Here is an 18068-nt window from a genome sequence, read left to right as displayed (position 1 = left end):
CCCAGCCTGGTCCTGGTCCTGGTCCAGTCCCAGCCTGGTCCTGGTCATGGTCCAGTCCCAGCCTGGTCAGATGCGTACATGAACTGATGAAGCCTCTTGGATGAGAGGTGAAACGTCTTCCTAGACAAACAACCAAGTCCAGTTGCTTTTGACTGAAATGGTTTTGGGGATAACGCACAGGACACCACTTAACTTTGAAAAACCAGGCATTCAGACAATGTTTACATATGCTGTAGTTACCTGTATAACTGCTGATGTGGGCTGCGCCTACATACTTTCTAATGGATTCATCCAATTATCTATATTAAATAATTTTTCGATTAGTTGATTAATCTGACGTGTAAATCATCGATTATTCTAAAGATTTATTTTCTTATTACCACCTTTTATACAATGAATTTACCAAAAAAAAGAATCAAAACTTGTCTCTTTAATATTTCAATATTATGTTTTATGTCTTCTCTTTAAAAAAAAAAAAGCCCTAAATGATTACCACCATTGTTCAAGCTTGAAGACGAAAAGTAAACCAGTGCTGTTGCTGTCTAGACGAGGCACTCCGGGATGCGACCGCGTCAAGTGTCTGTGCACAATACTGCTGTGATGAGCCATTTCCACTCTGAAGAGCTTACAGATCACCACGTTGTTGAGTTTCTGTCTAAAATAATCCCACGCTTTTGAGGATCGTGGGCGTAATTTCACTTTAAACAGTTTGTTTTGCACCAAAGGTCTCGATAAATGACAAAGTGCTTTTTATTAGTAAAGTATTTAACTCACACAGGAGTGTACACGAACAGGCTTTACCATGTGCTAGACGATTTCTGTATTAAATGACCAGAAAACTTGCTACATTGTGATGTGTATCATTATCGGGATGGAAGATTTTGGCCATATGGAGCGGCCCTACGTCCATGTTTGTGTGTGTAAAACTCCTTTCCCCTCGGCCGGGTCAGGACAGCGCAGGAATAGGCCTCTTAGGGCGCACTCACACTGTCGTTCTGTCCCGGGCCAAAACCGGTTTTCAGCTAAAGCCTAGTACGTTTAAGCAGTGTGAGTGCACCAGTTCCGCGCATAACAGCCGACTTGAAAGAGGTGGGCTTTAGTGGAGCCATTTGCACATGTACGAGCACGAGCGTGCGCACTTGTACGAGCACGAGCGTGCGCACGTGTACGAGCACGAGCACGAGCCCTACGGCAGTAGCGTTATGTGCGCCTGTTCGGACATGTAAATAGAAGGACGGACCATGGGTGGACGGGTCGACAAGACGCACAAAAACTCTGAGGTCTATGGAAAGATTTGTAAACAAAGCCACACACACGCGATCAATGCGTGTGACGTGTTACGGCGTGATGGCGTATGGACAGCAAGAAGCATAGGCCGAGGCCCAGGCAGTGTGAGTACAAACGGGGCTGGGGCGCGGGGGGAGAGGGAGTCGCCGGGGTCCCGGTGCGGAAGGACAGTGTGAGTGCGCCCTTAAAGTGGGACTTACTGCTTGATAGGTGTTGTCTGGCCAGTGTACAAAGCGAACCCCTGTTTCTTGAGCTGTCTTGTGCAATTTGTGGCGAGCTCAGTGTAGCGCCAGAACATTTCCACTTATGTTACACCTCAGTATATATACTCTGCCGAAAGACACGCCGGGTCGTAGCAGTGATGGGGAAATTCAAGCTCACTCTATGTTGAATTTAGAGGCCACCACCTTTTTTTCTTTCTTCCCCGGTGCTTTTCTTGTATCACATTTTCGAGCCCTTGGTCTTCACACATCACCTCTGCGAACGCTGATGTAGGTAGAGATCAGGCCCGCAAAGGCTGCAAAGTGTTACTTTCAAGAGAAGGGAAAGTGTTTCTTTTCAGGTTCTTCAAAAGCATTAAAAACCCAGTATACCTATAAATGCCAGCAGGCTCCCTTTCAGGTTACAGTCGAAATTCGTCACATAACCCAAATCACTTCCTCTTCTCTTTCCTCTCAGGCAGGAAGGGGTTACTCTCCATGTTTCCTGTCCAATTCCCAGAGCGCCGGCTATGTTCTGATTGCTTTCTTGATGTTAAACATTCCCAGGCTCCCATAACCCTTCCAGCTTGCCTCCGCCGTCCAAGAGCCGTCCCAGGTGAACGAGTGGGCGAACCTCCTGTTTTTAAGGATAAAATCTCTGCAATCTTTTTTTTCATTTTCTCACAGGGGGTGGGAGATACGGGGACTGGAGGGGCAGGGAGCCGTGCGATGGGAAAGCATACTTTCTTTGCATTCCGTTGAGTTTGCGTAAGGCTGTGGGAAAAGCATGTTTTCCCAACCGCGGATCGTTCCAGACACCGTTTCTTGTGAAATCAGGCTGCGTTTGTCGAGCGGAAGGTGCGATTGTGAAAAAGCGGGGCGCAGCATGATAGAGTGAGACGGATGGAAATACATATGAGTCAGTCAACTTTTGGATTTTACTGGATATCGAGGTTAATACGCGCTTCCCTTTCGAACGTCACCCCCTTATTTTATTGTATTCCACGACTCCCTCCCACTCACTTCCTCCCCTCCCGAGACACCTGATCGACGGCTGAGTTATGTTATCTCGTCTGAGTCAGCGCAGCCTTCGCATCAGTCATAAAACAAACGTGATCCAGATTGAACTAACATGCCTGCGCGGAGGCTGCAGTGTGGATGTGACCCAGGAGCAGAGCTGGGCCAAGCCGGACTATATTTAGAACAGCGTTGCTCAGGCTAATTGCCCTCCCAGGCCTAATCATTTCCAGGCTCTGCAGCTCACAAACGACTGGAGGGGAGGCCAAACACCCACTAACCTCACGTTAAAGAGATGTCTGCATCAATGGGGCTGTCACAGCACTCCACAGACAAGACAAATTAGCACAATATCCTTCCTCCTCATATGCTATTAGGTGTTCTGTAAGCCGATTGGATTGGAGAGTTCAGCATCGCTGTCTGCCGTAGTGTATTAATTGAATATGTTTTGCTGTTACTGAATCAGTAATGTGAAGTCTTGGCAGAATCCCGTGCAGGCGACAATGGGAGGTTGTCTTCGGTTCATCCCTGCTTTTGAGGCCCGTGAATGATAAATCCCTCCACTGCTGCCTCCTACAGCCAGCTTAGCTCCTCTGTGTAGGAGAGGAGCCCAACCTGGGCTGAAAAGAGAAATGCACCAGTGCCTCCGCCCCGCCGAACTCTCCTTCGCTGTAATGCGGCGCTTGTGGAAAAGTTTACTTTGTGGTATTTTGTTCTCCCCCCCCCCCCCCCCCCCCCCCGCAAGTTCCTGTTCGTGTCGAGTTCTGCCGTTTCCTGTGTGGTTCCTGTCGCCGAGACTTGCCCAGGTTAAACAGCGGGCACACGATGGCCCGGGTCAGGGGGTGAGGGGATGGTAGGGGTTGGGAAGCTTCCTTCCTGGTCTAGTTTCCAAAGGCATGCCGGGAAACCCGATTCACACCTGCAGTGAGACCAGGTGGACAGCCCATGATGAAACATTGGTGGTGTGTCGCCGCATGTTTTGTGAAACTGTATGGATTCTCAAAAAGACTGTTGATTTTTTCAATGAATAGATTACATGCACAGATTCATGGGAGACAGTGGTTCACTTTGTGTTCATACTGAAATAGTTTGAAGCTTCAAAGCTTTTAAATCGGCATCCGCAGCTGTGTTTTAAATTTTTTAGCACGTCTATATAGTGATTTTAAATCCAGTGTTTCTGCACTGATAAATTAGGATATTCTAATGGTATTGTTCTCCTCAAAGCAACTTCAGTCAAAAGCAACTGGACTTGGTAATTTGTCTAGGAAGACTTTTCACCTCTCATCCAAGAGGCTTCATCAGTTCATGTACGCATCTGACCAGGACCAGGACCAGGACCAGGACCAAGACCAGGCTGGGACTGGACCAACTAGCTGATGTGAGATCCAGGTTTTTAACCTCTCACACCAGCTAGTTGGACCAGTCCCAGCCTGGTCCAGTCCCAGCCTGGTCCTGGTCCTGGTCCTGGTCCAGTCCCAGCCTGGTCCTGGTCCTGGTTCTGGTCCAGTCCCAGGCTGGTCAGATGTGTACATGAACTGATGAAGCCTCTTGGATGAGAGGTGAAACATCTTCCTAGACAAATAACCAAGTCCAGTTGCTTTTGACTGAAATTGCTTTGAGGAGAACGATGACCTGGACGAATGAGAACATTCACAGGCTTAATGGTATTGGTGTTTCACTCTTTGTAGAATTAAATTCATGGAGGTTGCGTAAGGATTGTTTCCAGCTCCTGCGGCCCAAACATTTTCAATCGCTACAGAGCTTCATAAAGTTCACATTTATTGATGAAGATGGATGTCATCGTTTCCAACCTTCACCATATACTTTTATCTAACAAAATATTCTGCTTCAGTCTGTATTTGTTGAAAACTAAAGAATGCTTTGCGACACACACATGCGGACAGGAAGCACACACACCTGTATTAGCGGGGTGCTCCAGCAGCAATCAGCACCATGAATTACATTTCTACATCCACAGTAACAAAAAATCTAACACCACTATTTTAAGTAAATTACTTCTTTTAAATTAGTATTAATAGAAGCGTATTCTTTATTGATCTTGTGAGAGGCAGCCTCTATTTTTCAGCTGTGTGTTCTTCCTGCATCAGATGCAGCAATCTGCCTCCGGTTTAGCATGCGTGCGTGCGTGTGTGCGTTAAGTAATGTGTAAATGTGTGAGTGTATGTGTGTTTGTTAAGTAATGTGTAAATGTGTGTGTGCGTTAAGAGAAGGGTTGATTGTATTCATGTCTTTCTAGATGAGGCTGAACACGTTTGTTTATCAGTGACGTACAGCCCTGCCACAGCGGGTGACGCCACATTGAACCTCTGCACTGGACTGTTCAGATCATGTATTTATGTAAGAAAGTTGTATTAATAAAAAAAGAACACATCAATAAATTAATTAATTAAAAATAATTGGCACAGGGGGAGATGCAGCCGTCCCCACCTTTATAATCTGTCCTTAAAGTCGGTCAGTTTTTCCGTTCTAAGCATTTAAAAGTTACAGATCGAGATTCGTAACAGATCGAGGGCCTCATCTTCTCTCCCTGAATGCCCCATTGAGTCCTTCAAATCTGGGAATAATGTGGATCCTGACAGAGACTTAGTGGCGGCGGTGACAGGCGTTCTTGGATTATCTGTATGTACAGTTAAAAAAAACAACAACAACCACGTATTGACTTATGTAAATGGAGACAATCCACAAAGAGCAGCTGGGCATCACTGGGGTTTGTTAGTCTAATCCACAGGGAGTAAATTGATTAAGGATTACAGACTTGAATCAGAAATATGATCTTTTTTCTGGAGAAGTTAACTCAGACTAGAGCCACAGCTGTCATCAGCCTTGACGACAGCTCACTGTCACTTTCAAACCGTGGTGTTGTTGGACAAATAAGTATAGAAGAGCTATCATGAGGGGTTGAAGTCTGATGCATCCGTACCTTGTAGGCAGAGGAGAGAAAGAACAAGTGAACTGTGTTTGTCAGCTTTTTAAACCCTGAAATTGATTCTTCTTCGGCGCTCTTTATTCTAATGACAAGCTAATCCCCCTCTCCTGTTTCCCTGCGTTATAAATAGAGCCTCTTATTTCCCCGCTCCGCCGTGCGCCGCTCCTGAAAATTAGCACTCGTGATGAGTCTGCGCTCTCAGCAATCAATTCGCCACACTGAGTCCCTCCAAAAAGGTTACCTGTGGCAACTGAGCCCCGGTCACGTAACTCAGAATTCGCCTCTCCTGCCAGTTTTCATTCGGCTAGTTAAATAAATGGCTCTGTCTGGAGAGTCGGCTGAATGAAATGTCAAAATATTGATGTTGAATAGTTATGTGATTTCGGGGGCGTTTGTCACCGGGGAGAGGAGGGTGCCCGGTGCAGGTGGTGTGCAGGGATAAGGGGGTGTGTCAGCCCCAGGGCTACTTTAATGATATTAGTAGAGGGCTGCTTATTTATGAGGCTTTAAGTTATTCATGCTCAGCACTCTCTATCCATCACAGCGAGGCCGGCTCGTTGTAGCTCACAGTCTCGGAGGTAAGTAGTGCTGTTAGCAGAGTTTCTGATAATCGCACACGTGATAGCTCAGGCAGCCCTTAAAGATGACAACATTTCACACAAATGTCCAATAGGATTAAATGATGGAGTGATATCTGTGACGTCTATTCTTCCTTCACTCACCTGACTGTTTGTATGGACGCTGCCTGCTGTTTCTGGTGTAGCAGAGTTCTTCCGACTGCGCCTCTTTTTCCCTCTTACAGGTTCAGTACGCTCGAGACAATTCCCCTTTTAAAATATGCCTGACCATGTCTTAGGGTAAAAGTGTTTATAGCTGTTCCAAATGTCCAAGTTTCAATCCTTTGCATGTTTCAAGCCTGCTCCCCCACACTGCCCGGCACTGCCTCCCGATCCCTCTCTCCACGAGCGCCCTGAACGTTGCGTCTTTGTAGTCTTGAAGCAATGAATCGTACAAATTTAGGGATGAAGGTGCCGACACACTCCCGTCTGTCGGCTTCAGAAAGTTACAGAAATTGAAGGATACGGCTAACGTAATTATAACTCCAATCTAACATTCACATTTAACCATTATCACGTCTTAGCCCTCTGCGACCGTCGGCTTTTCCCCCCGACAAAGTGAAACCACACCTCTTATGAACTAGTTCTTAACTGGTATACACTGAACTTGCTGGCTCACGTGTGTATGCAGCCTCTCTTCGAAGTCATTCAGGGAGGTTGGATACAGCAAAATTGACCCTTATGTGATGTACTCGGACAACAAAGTGTCTTGACCAGTCGAATGTTTATTTAATTAGTCATGCTTTTAGTCTACGTGCCCATAAAGAGATCCAGCTTCAATGAATAATTCACCCCTTAAAATGATCATTTGTTTATCAATTACTTCGCTTGTGTTAAAAATGTCTCTCTTGCATGCCTGTAAGGTGGAATCCGTCAACACTCTTCATCTTTGATTCTTCGTTCATTGTGGAGGCATGCGAGAAAATGACATTTCCTACAATACACAAATTGTCCTTTTGAGTGTAAAGTACTCCTTTTTCATAAGACATCCTGCCTCATGTTTTAACAGCAAGGCAAAGTGCATTACATTACATTCATTTAGCTGATCCTTTTATTCAAAGCGACTTAAGGCGCACTCACACTAGGCCCAGATGATCCGTGCCGGGCTTTAGCATGATTGTCCCCCCTCGCTCTTCCCCCGAGGCCCGCTTGTACTCGCATTACTTGAAATGATCCGAGCCTCGGCCCCGATTGCTTCTTGCTTATACATCATCACTGCCGGAGGTTTAGTTTTGTCCTTTCCTCTGAGTAAATCTGACTGAATTTAAACCTGCAGTCAACGTTCGCACCAGACCACCGCGAACCGCTTGGCTGCACCTTTTTAAATGTCCATCATGGGGCACAGTCATAAATAAATAGACATCAGGACCATTGTCAATGCTCGTGCTGGTAAACGCGCGCACACTCGTGCCTGTACATGTGCATCTGTTCTTTACAAAAGCCCACCTCTCTCAACCAGGCTGCGGCCGGCAAGTGTGCTGTGCCTGGGCGCGGTACAGTTGTACTCGCACTGGGAAAACATTTAGACTTTAGTCATGAAGCGTGCTTGGGCATGGTACGAATGGACAGTGTGAGTGCGCCCTTACAATGCAATACAAGTGCATTGAACCATGAAGATACTACCCAAAAAGTGAAAGCATCACGCACGGAAGTACATGAAAATAAAATAAAATGAGCCTTGCAGTGGCTGAGGTCACAGAGCAGTGCTACTCTGACCTTTGACCTCCTGAACTAATTTGTGTAAATACCAGATGCTGCTGTGAGTCACATCTGAGATTCGGGTTATACATTCAAGAACGTACTTCCATGTTCTGCACATTAATTCAATTAGATTATGTATTTCAACTGTTTTCCCTCGACATTAACAAAGCAGAAGGAAATCCAGTTTTGATGGTTGAAGCGTGCTTTGAAAAGTCATGAGAAAGTTTTGTAATTTGACAGCAAAAGAGTGAATTTGTTGTAGTTGTTGTCCTTTTGATGACTGGAGCCGCGGTGGTAACGACTTCATATTGTACTGAAAAATACATCCATTGCTTTGGAGTGAACCCACACAAACACACCATTTGCTGTGTTTGTGTGTTTCTGTCGGTGACTGTGCAGGTCTGCGGTGTGTCTGGCAGGCTGCAGGGTCTCTGGGTTGCTCTGATAGCGCTTGTTCCTTTGAGGCTCCAACATGCTGTTGATAACGACACCAGCCTCGTCCAGAGTCTGATCTCAGGCCAGCGCGAAACCATCCAATGTTTTCAGCTGCCAGGACCTGGGCAGAATAAAGATACACCCGTGGTTGATTGGTTGAGCACATCATCAGACGTGTAACACAGGTTTGATAGCTGATAGCACAAGTCCTTCCTGCTCTGGCTCTTTGCTGGCACAGGAGAACGCCTGGATGCACCCTGGGAGAATGAGCCCACCCCCTTGTCTCCCTCGTCTCCCCTTGATCTGCCTCAACTGGCTCCTCTCCCCCCACAGATCCCTCTGTTCTCTCTGTGCTTCTCCCCACGAACAGTCTTTCTTCTTTTCCCCTCCCAGTTCCTCGTCAGATCCACAGGGCCAGATTTTTATCGCTTTTCTACGAGTCCTGCAAGGGGAACCTTGAGGGTCTCAGTGGGATCAATTTAAAAGGGAAGCGCTTGTCTCTCCTCCTCTCCTTGGCCCTTTCGGCTGATTGGGTCCGCTCGCCAGGAACTTGCAGGCTTTTGATCTCAACCACCCCCTTCATCGCCCCCACCAACCCCTGCTCGAAGTTTTTGTCGGAGCTTGGCACTAAAAAAAAAAAAATCTGTTCCACTTTCTGGGAAACGTGGGCCCCATCCCCTTTCTCTGCACCTGTGAGAGACTAAAAGTTTTGTAAACCCACTGGGTGGTACTAACAATCTATGGCGCGATTGCCTTCTCTTTGAAGATGTGAGAGCGATCCGTCTCTTCAGGTGGAGGTACACCGAGGAGGACTCGTGCTCCTCGGGCGGCTTGCTTGAACAACTGGTAAAGTTGCTGGGAGCTGCGATGCATAATTCACACAGTGTGGGGAACGACTCGCTCTGTTACAAAGAAGAGAAAGGTACGAGGTGGTGCCTGGGAGCGTTCCCATGCTGAGCTGTGCTCAAGTCGCTCCCCCTCCTTTGTACGACATGAAGGCACAGTGACCCCGGAGCAAACAGGACTACATTAGACAACAAGAACCAAGCAGGGAGCGCCGTGTCCAGGCTTTTATGTTTTTGTTGGAAACCTAGAGCCCTGTTTGAGGATAATCCAGGTTTATTACAACATGGGTGTTATTGTAGTATTTTCGGCCGTCATTAAAATCTGTTAGGATGACGTACTCGGCAAAGTAATTGGTGAGATCTGGGAACACAGGCACAGACTAGAAACACAAGCAAGAGCAAGGCTACATGGGACTTGCCAAAAATTACACCAACACCATGTTTTCCTCTATTCTCACTTCCTGGTTTACTCAATACGGACAGATGACCTTAAAATACAGGTTTTCACTCTGTCCCCATTTCAGAATCATGTTTTTGGTGAGGGCATACACCGTCAATCAGCAGTCTGCCATCCATCATAGTTGGGCCTATGGTGAGAGTCCGTCCCAATTGTTTTTGCGGTGTGTCGGGACTCATTAGGTATGTTTTAGCCGATTCAGCATGTGAAATAGGTGTGAGAGGGAGAAATCACCCTGATTAGAAGTTCAGTTAGTGCTCTAGAAGAAAAACGGAAGTGAGAAAAGTAAGCAAATGCTAAAGTCAAGAGGCTGTGAGATCGAAAGAAGCTTGTCATGTTAGGTGAGATCAGTTTTTCAGCCATGGAGCTCTTCAGCAGAAACGGTTTGTGATTCTGTTCGCTCGTGCACAACATTGGGTTGCGTTCTTAACGTGCCAATTGGCTAACTAGCATGTCAGTTACTCTTCTTGAATGACGAATACAGACTACCGCCGCCTGCAGGTTTGAACAGTTCCTCTCACGCAAATGCATTTCGTAGTTGGCCATTGGCTGTAGTCTTTGAGGTGTGTTCTAGTGCTACTTTATTGGCGATGCGACAGTCGGCCTGCGCCCCCTCTAGTTCATTAATGTCGGGTCGGTGTGTCTGGGCCTTGAGTATCCAATGGTACCCAGTAAAATGGCCAAATTCATGAACATAAAGCCCAAGTTATAATACATAGATATTCAGGCCTTGATCAATGTCTGCAGCAACGGGTGAAAGTCCCTCAGCATATGATTACTTGAGCTTGTTGTGTAATAGGCCTGCTTTCCTGAGGTATGGGCGGTAGAAGCACTCTGTCAGTGTTTGGACAGGAGCCAGGTCCGTCACCCTCCTCCTCCTCTTCTTTCTCTGTCTCCTGCCAGGTCACTGGAGGTCAAGCAGGAGTTTTTCTTGTCCTACCTCACTGACCTCTCGCCTCTTGGGAAAACTCCAGTCACGACTCAGGATTAAAATTCTTGGTAAATTTAGCCGAACCTGGCCACAGGTCCGTGTGCTTTTGTTTTTTTTAAGGCTCTATCAAAAGAACCGGTTTTCTTGCCAGCTGGATGAAATAAAGACGTTCTCTCGACCTGAAAGTTTGAGGTGGCTCGGCTACGAGCGTCTTGACGCTGTAAAGCAAAACACCCCTTATTTTCAGGGCTCTTGGGTCCCTCTGTGATGACATCATCGGTGTAGCTGTGCACTAATTGAGGTTTAATGCTAGAGTAGAGAGAGCAGGGCTGTAATTTTCCCGCCCCGGCCCGGAATAGAGACGACAGCTTTTCATGTGGTCCGGGCTAATTTGGGTTGCAGTGCTGCAGCTGTGGGACACCTCACACTTTTGTCCTTCTTATCCTGCCTAGAGATAATATAACATATATATATATATACATGTGCTGTATGGAAACAGCAGCTTGTTTATAAAGTAATGAAAAAAACATACTGTAGAATTGATAGAACGAAGCCTGATCCAATAAACTGTTGCTAAGACGTTAGAAGACTTTTCGTCCAACAAAACACTGACATGGAAATTGGACTTTAAAGAGTTTTCGGTAATATTTTTTCCAGCGCCTGTTGCAAAACCACCAACATTCTTCAGTAAGCCTTGAAGAAATAAATCCATCCCCACTACCTCTGCCTAAATACGGCACTCATTCTGCATGTAGAGCAACACAGTGGGGTTTATATAGCCCTACGTAGGAGGAGGAGCTTGGGGAAGAAGTCGCTGTAATATGCAGAATGGTTTCTTCTGTGTCTCATTATGAGTGTGTGTCCTCAGAGCCTGGGCGTAATGACATTCATCCTCCCATCTAGGCAAACAAACATACGCGCACGCACACTGACTCAAACACAGAGCTCTGCCTGCTCTTTATCCCATCCGCCATATCGGAGCCTGTGTAAACACCGGGCCCGTTTGAAGTGGAAAGCCTTAATCACAAGTGTAATCATTGACATTGCGAGGCGGTTACTGGACTGAGAGAGGAGGGGCCGGGATACCGTCGAGGCCCACAGTGACACCTGATAGACGCAGGAGACCAGACATGCCTTTCAGAAGACGACGGCCGTTACATCGTGTCTCTGGGAACAAACCAGAGCATGCTTTTCTGTCTTGTCTTCAGAAAGCAGGATTACAGATTCACGTAACTGCTGTAACTGTCACATGTGAATTGAACTTCACTCCGCGGGCAGATGAAGCACAGCGTTCAGTTCACGATACGTCGCTCATGGTTGCTATTATAACGTAAGAGAGCAGGTAAATCCAAACTTTTAGTATTATGAAAGGCTGGTGTGGTGGTTGGCACTGTCTCCTCACAGTGAGAGGGTTGCTGGTTCGAAGCCCAGCTGGGGCCCTTCTCTGTGGAGTTTGCATGTTGTTCCCGTGTCTGCGTGGGTTTTCTCCGGGTTCTCCGGTTTCCTTCCACAGTCCAAAGACGTGCAGGTGTTCGGTTCATTGATGACTCTAAATTGCCCGTAGGTGTGAATGGTTGTCTGTCTCTGTGCGTCTCTATGTGTCCTGTGATAGACTGGCGTCCTGTCCAGGGTGGACCCCGCCTCATGTCTGATGTCAGCTGGGATCGGCTCCAGCCCCCCCCGTGACCCTGACAGGGACAAGCGGTTGAAGATGAATGAATGAATGAATGAATGCCCGTACTTTTGGGATTCTTCTTGAGATGGATCTGTAGCCTATAATCATAGGAAGTAGCAGTGGTGGAATGTAACCAAGTACATTTATTTAAGTGCTGTACTTGAGTATGATGTAGAAGTTCTTGTACTGTACTTGAGTATTTCCATTTCAGGCTCTGTTGTACTTCTACTCAACTACATTTCAGAGGGGAGTATTGTACTTTACCTCAAAGCCAGACAGACGTATCAGTCCGCTGATATTATTGGCCCATACTGACCTATTTGATTGACCTCTTTAATGAAGTAATTTGTTTAAGAACACAGTTTTCTGAGGTCATATCAGTACAAACTCCCCATACTGTAGTAAAGATTTAGTTTTATTCTACTTCAAAAAATCTGGTGTTTCAGGATATTTTATACCACATTCATCAGTCAGCCGATTAATTGGCATTGGGAATTAAAAGACTCATATCAGTCGACCACTAATTTATACACTGTGGTATTGTGGTACTTTTATGCAAGTAAAATATCTGAGTACTACTTCCACTCAGTGTGTGTTTGTTTGCAAGCCCGTTCTAACATGCAAAAATCATAATCAACACAGCCAAAGACATGTTATTGTTTGCTAGGAGAGGCACTTGCGTTTCATCATTTAAACCCCAGAATCGTCCAAAGTGCGAACTCCTGGAGCTGGTCCCAATGTAATTAACTGAGCAATATGATGAAACAGTGCACGGTGGCTCATGCACAGACTCCGACAGAAGCTTTTTGGCAGCGGCAGGCTGCGATCAGCCCTCACATGGAGGAGTCTGCGAGTTAAAATGAAAGTAAGCAGCACACGTCATTGTGCATTGTGTAGCAGTGTGTCCGTAATGTACAGTGGCCTCGGGGTGTGATTTGGAAATAAAAGAGCGTTCGTGATTAACTCTCAGCACATGTGTACACGCACACACACACACACACACACAAACACACAAACACACACACACACACACACACACACACACACACACACACACACACACACTGATCCCATTGTACCAGTCGGGTCTAGCTGGCCTCTGCCTGGGCCAAAGCCTGTTAACTCCAATTCGGAGCGTAGAAGCTGGTAATGAGCACTGTCAGAGTTGACATAACAACCTCCCGCTCTGGGGCTGAGCAGTTGAGTCCGACTCAGAGAGACAGAGAGCAGGTTCTGTCCTCGCCGGACTGATCCCGGGACGGTCTGCACTCCTGTTGCACCTGTGTTTTGGCCGTTCGCTCGGTGTTCAGAGACGTTGTTTTCGGTCGAGCCCCGGACTTCACGATATAAACCTTTTACTTTCCGTTTGTCATTTCCCTGAGACTTTAACTCAGACTTATAGTGATTGCTTTTGCATTAAATTACCCCCGTACCTGGAATGAATTACACTCTACTTTGAAGTTTACTACTTAAGCATCACATGAGATTTTGAGCATTAGGAATTAAGTTTCACTTGAATGCAGTTTGGCTTCTGACTTTGAAGGGTTGGAAATAAAGGAGCTGCCCTCACTGTGATCTTTAATATTCAAATAGAAGTAGTGTGTGTGTGTGTGTGTGTGTGTGTGTATACATAACTTAAGAATAATTTAAATTATTGTACACCCTAATTCACCTTGAATAAATGTTTTTTGGCGTGCTATGAATAATACAGATAGATAAATGAATCCAGTTGCATTCAGGACGCATGAAGGCCTGCCGGGTAACGACATTAGACTAACGTTTGTTTTATTATTTTGTCCTCAAGGTTGATATCCAGAACCGTTGTTTTCTTCACGATAAGCATTTCTCTACGCGTCCCCATCCCGGCTCGTTGGAATCAGCTGGTTTAGAGTAGACGACTCGCTGTGTTGTCTGAATTGAGTTCAGGCAACGCAAAAAAAAAAAACCCAGCTCCCGCACTCCAGCATGACATGTCCCGGACTCCCATTTCTCAATAATTTATCCAGACAACTAGAATGATTATTCTATGAATATGCACTAAAAATTCCTTTCTGGTGCTCTTTTACTCTTCGAGCGTGCGTGTTAGCGTGCGCTCAAACGGGCGTGCGCGTGAGCCCGCGTGTAGCTGTGTGTGTACGCAGCCCTTTTCTGCCCGAAACAAAGGAGGTGTCAGGGCGAATTAGGCCCCCTACGACTGAACGCCCAGAGAGCTTAGAGATGCACCACAGGTTCTGCTGAGTCGCACATGAGCCGCGGTGTCTGCCTCTTCCCCTCCACGCCCCCCCCCCCACACACACACACACACACACACACACTCACCCCCTCTCCACTCCTGAGTTGCTCTAACAAGGTTGTTGGAAGAGGATAAGGCGTGTTAAATGAATAATTTACACAGAAGAGCGCTCCTTATTTATTTAATACGGCTGGATCTGACTGAGTGGGCAGCCTGCGTCCCCAACTGCCAAGACACTGGCTAAACGAGTGCTTGCTCGGCTTAATGGAGGGCCAAAGCGACAGGCGTTTATGGAGAACGAAGGGGTGCATGAGAGACTTTGTAGATTTTGTGTGTGTGTGTGTGCGCACGCGCGTTTATATGTTGTGGAACAGGCCGTGCAGAGCCGTGCGAGTGTGCAAATCTTGTCGCCGCTGTATGTACTTTGTCGTTGCACCGTGTTACTCTTTATACCTTAATGCAAACATATCACATGAGGGACCCTTCACCTCCTTCAAAAGGCCTCTGGGAATTTCTGGAATACTGCTCCACCGTCTGACGAACGCAGGAGAAATACACCGCAAACACCGTGTTTTTGGTGTTGGGTTATGGCGCCCAGATTGGACAATATTGCATGCTCATTTAATCAAATTTAAGTTATTAATGACAACCACATCATTAGCTGTTTTTATGAATAAGGTTTAATACAAAGGATAAATATATAAGATGAATTATTTAAAGTTTGTAAAGATTAAATTAAATGTTCACCAGTGTTTTGTTTTCCATTTTATTTCAAAGTGTGGAATAAAAAAGACTTTTGAAACATGAATGTTTTGAAATGAACACTTCTGATCAAATTCCAACATTTTATTAACATTTACTAATATGACTTTCTGTGATTATGTTTAGATTTTTACTGTTTATTTCATAACATTTAACACTTTGGTGCTCTATACTTCATATACTATAGCGGTTTTGCTTTGGGTTGTTGTGGTTTTTCTCCATTTTGCCCGCTTTATGTTCATGTTTGATGTCTTTACAGGGGGAGTGTGGAGAGGGGGGGGCAGGACCACAACCCGGGCACCACCCAGAAAGAGGAGGAGCGAGGGAGCAACTGAGGAGGGAGGATCATCCAGTCGGTAAACACTCTTTGGTTGTACATAAATTGTTAAAATTTGTTTAGTCATTATTATTTTCTGTCGTTATGTTGGAACAATTAACAGGATGTGAGACCAAATGCTGATGGTCGAGGGCCGATATTCAACATTCTGCAGATTATGTGTATAAGCGTTTTATGTTACGGATCGCTGATGAAAAGGTAATTATTTGGAAAGTGTGCTGTTTAGGCTCCGCTGCAACGAGAGGCAGGGAGAGCCCTCTGGTCTGTTACAACCCAGCCCTCTCTCACTTAGTGTTGGACGGTAACGCGATGCTAAAAAGTTCAAAACAATACTACTTCATGTTTTATTAGTTTGGGTACTTTAAGAACTATGTGTGACGGCGGGGCAGCGTGTCTGTGTGCAGCGTGACTGCTGCAGCCCGAGTGGGTGTGGTTTCACAGAGACAGACATGGCTGACAGCGGCTCGAGTGTCGCACAGAGCTCATAGCTGACAGTAACGGCAGGCCCACAGACACCACAATAATTAAAAAATAATAATAATTAAATTAACGAAAACAAACAATAATTAATAAAACATATTGTAATTTATATTAATAGAAAATGGTCTGATTAGAGCACAGACCTCTACCAGGTCTGGGTCATTGGTGTTGTACTTAGTGCACTACTTTTGTAACAGCACATCCATCTGGGAACTCTCAGCTGGAGATCTTTTGGGAAGAGGCAGAAATACTGGTTTCTGATTGGATGAACCATCTGTCCATCACCACCTGTGTTGGTGATAGCCAGGCCAAACCAACACATCAGACCAACGAAGCGTATGAAGTAGTAACAGAGCGTCAAGGCAAAGCTCAGAAAGTAAACATGTCGGTAAAGGATATTTGCCGTTTGGGCCTTTTAGCTGTAAATTCACGTTACACTATTCCAGGAGCCTGGTCCATATTCCAACAGAAGGATCCAAGAGAAAAAAGTGTTAGCGGGCGGCTTGATCTCATCCGCGGAAGCCGCCATGTTGTTTACACTGAACAGTCTCTTCCTGTGCGTCACACTTCGACTCGCCTCAAAACCAACGCTGATTGGTTTGGTCGCTGGTCAAACTTCTCCATATTTTTAAGTTACCAGACTGATCTGGGAGTAAAACACAATGGAGCTTGTGAGATCAGGATGGTCTCACGAGGCTACTACTCTTGTTTGCAGGCTCGTAATCCAGGGATTGAGCTTTATCAACATGAACCGCAAATTGCAAATCTCCCCTTTGTGGGACGAATAAAGGAATATGTTACTTTGTTAACTGAACATTAAGTAGCAATAAAGCTCAGCAGCTTTTATAAAAACATATTTTTCTTTAGGGTTTTTAAGTTTAAGTGTTTTAACTAATAAAAATAAGTTAATTTAAAAAGCTCCACATTCTGTCATCTAATATTTTAGTTCTTTACTTTTGATATGTTTCAGTTTTCCTCCGCGGTATCGTTTCAGTATCTGTATCCAGGTATTTTAGGAAGGTATAGGTAACACTATAATCTGGTAACATCCCGCCCACAAAACTATCTGATTGGCTGGACGTCACAGGGGTCACAGCCAATCACTGCTATGATGGATGGACGCTTACATGCAGAGACAGGAGCAGCCTGCAGCAGGGAGGGAGAGGAGCGTCTCCAGTTGATTCAGCGCTGCTGTGTTTAGAAAGTACACATTACATTCCTCCACGCGAGGAGACGAGGACACGGTGTTTTCACATGTTCTCTAATGTTAGCCGACAGTGACGTCAAGTCTCTTGAATGCATATCGGTGTCATTAACGTCTGATGATCTGCATCGTATCAACCCTTTAAAAAGACAATATCGGTCGACCGATGCGGGACAGGGGGAGTCATGTGAGTGTAGGAATCTGTTCTGAAACGCTAGATGAGTGAATGTCCCTCTCGTTCAATCATGAAGCGTCTGTCCTTATGTTCTAGCACTAGACGAAAAAAAATCAGGTTGCTCCGACCAATCAGTTTATGATCAAAATCCTTCAAATCCTCTGTCTGACATCTGGGTTGTTCTTGCCTCTTCCTCCTCCTCTTCCTCCTCCTCGTTCCTCTTCTTCTTCGTCCTGTGGAAAGAGGCATACAGTGCTTAGAGAGTGATACATTGTGTGTGTGTGTGTGTGTGTCCGTCCCAGGAGTATGAAATCCCACAGCTCACACTGACCTCATTATAAATATAGCTCATCTATCCAGCCATCAAATTTCCCCTCTCCTCCTCCATCTCTTAGATATATATCGTGATCCTCTCTACCTTCCACCACCCCCCCCCCCCTCTCCGCCTCTCCGTCGGTGTTTGTGCTGGACTTAACACGAGATTAAAAGCTTACGCAAGTCCTTGTAACAGCAAGGTTTCCTCGGCACCTGTCATTACCGATCCGGCCGTAATCTGGGATCATAAGATGTCTTTTAATCATGAAACATCTCTGAGTAACATTAAAGACGGGGTTTACATGAGCTCTCATCGGCGGCTCTCGCTCAGGTAGTGTCCCAATCACTTTTCCCTGGGCTTCCTCTCCTCTCTTTTTACCTGGTCCATGCTTCTCTTCACCTCCTCTGCCAGTGGAGCGATATCCCCCCATTAGAGCGAACAGCGCTCAT

The 18068-nt window shown here is 45.8% G+C and overlaps 1 protein-coding gene across 1 annotated transcript in view; it reads left to right on the top strand.

Moving 5' to 3' along the window:
* znf438 (zinc finger protein 438) overlaps positions 1-18068 on the top strand; it is a 52137-nt gene that overhangs the window by 16646 nt on the left and 17423 nt on the right. The window contains exon 2 of the mRNA XM_083936468.1: positions 15367-15463. The gene's annotated coding sequence lies outside the window, so the exon portion shown is untranslated. The remainder of the gene's footprint in view (positions 1-15366; positions 15464-18068) is intronic.

Source organism: Echiichthys vipera (assembly GCF_963691815.1).
Source record: "Echiichthys vipera genome assembly, chromosome: 21".
NCBI lineage: Eukaryota > Metazoa > Chordata > Actinopteri > Perciformes > Trachinidae > Echiichthys > Echiichthys vipera.
Note: the sequence above shows the minus strand (reverse complement) of the source record. Positions and strands in the feature narration are given on the sequence as shown.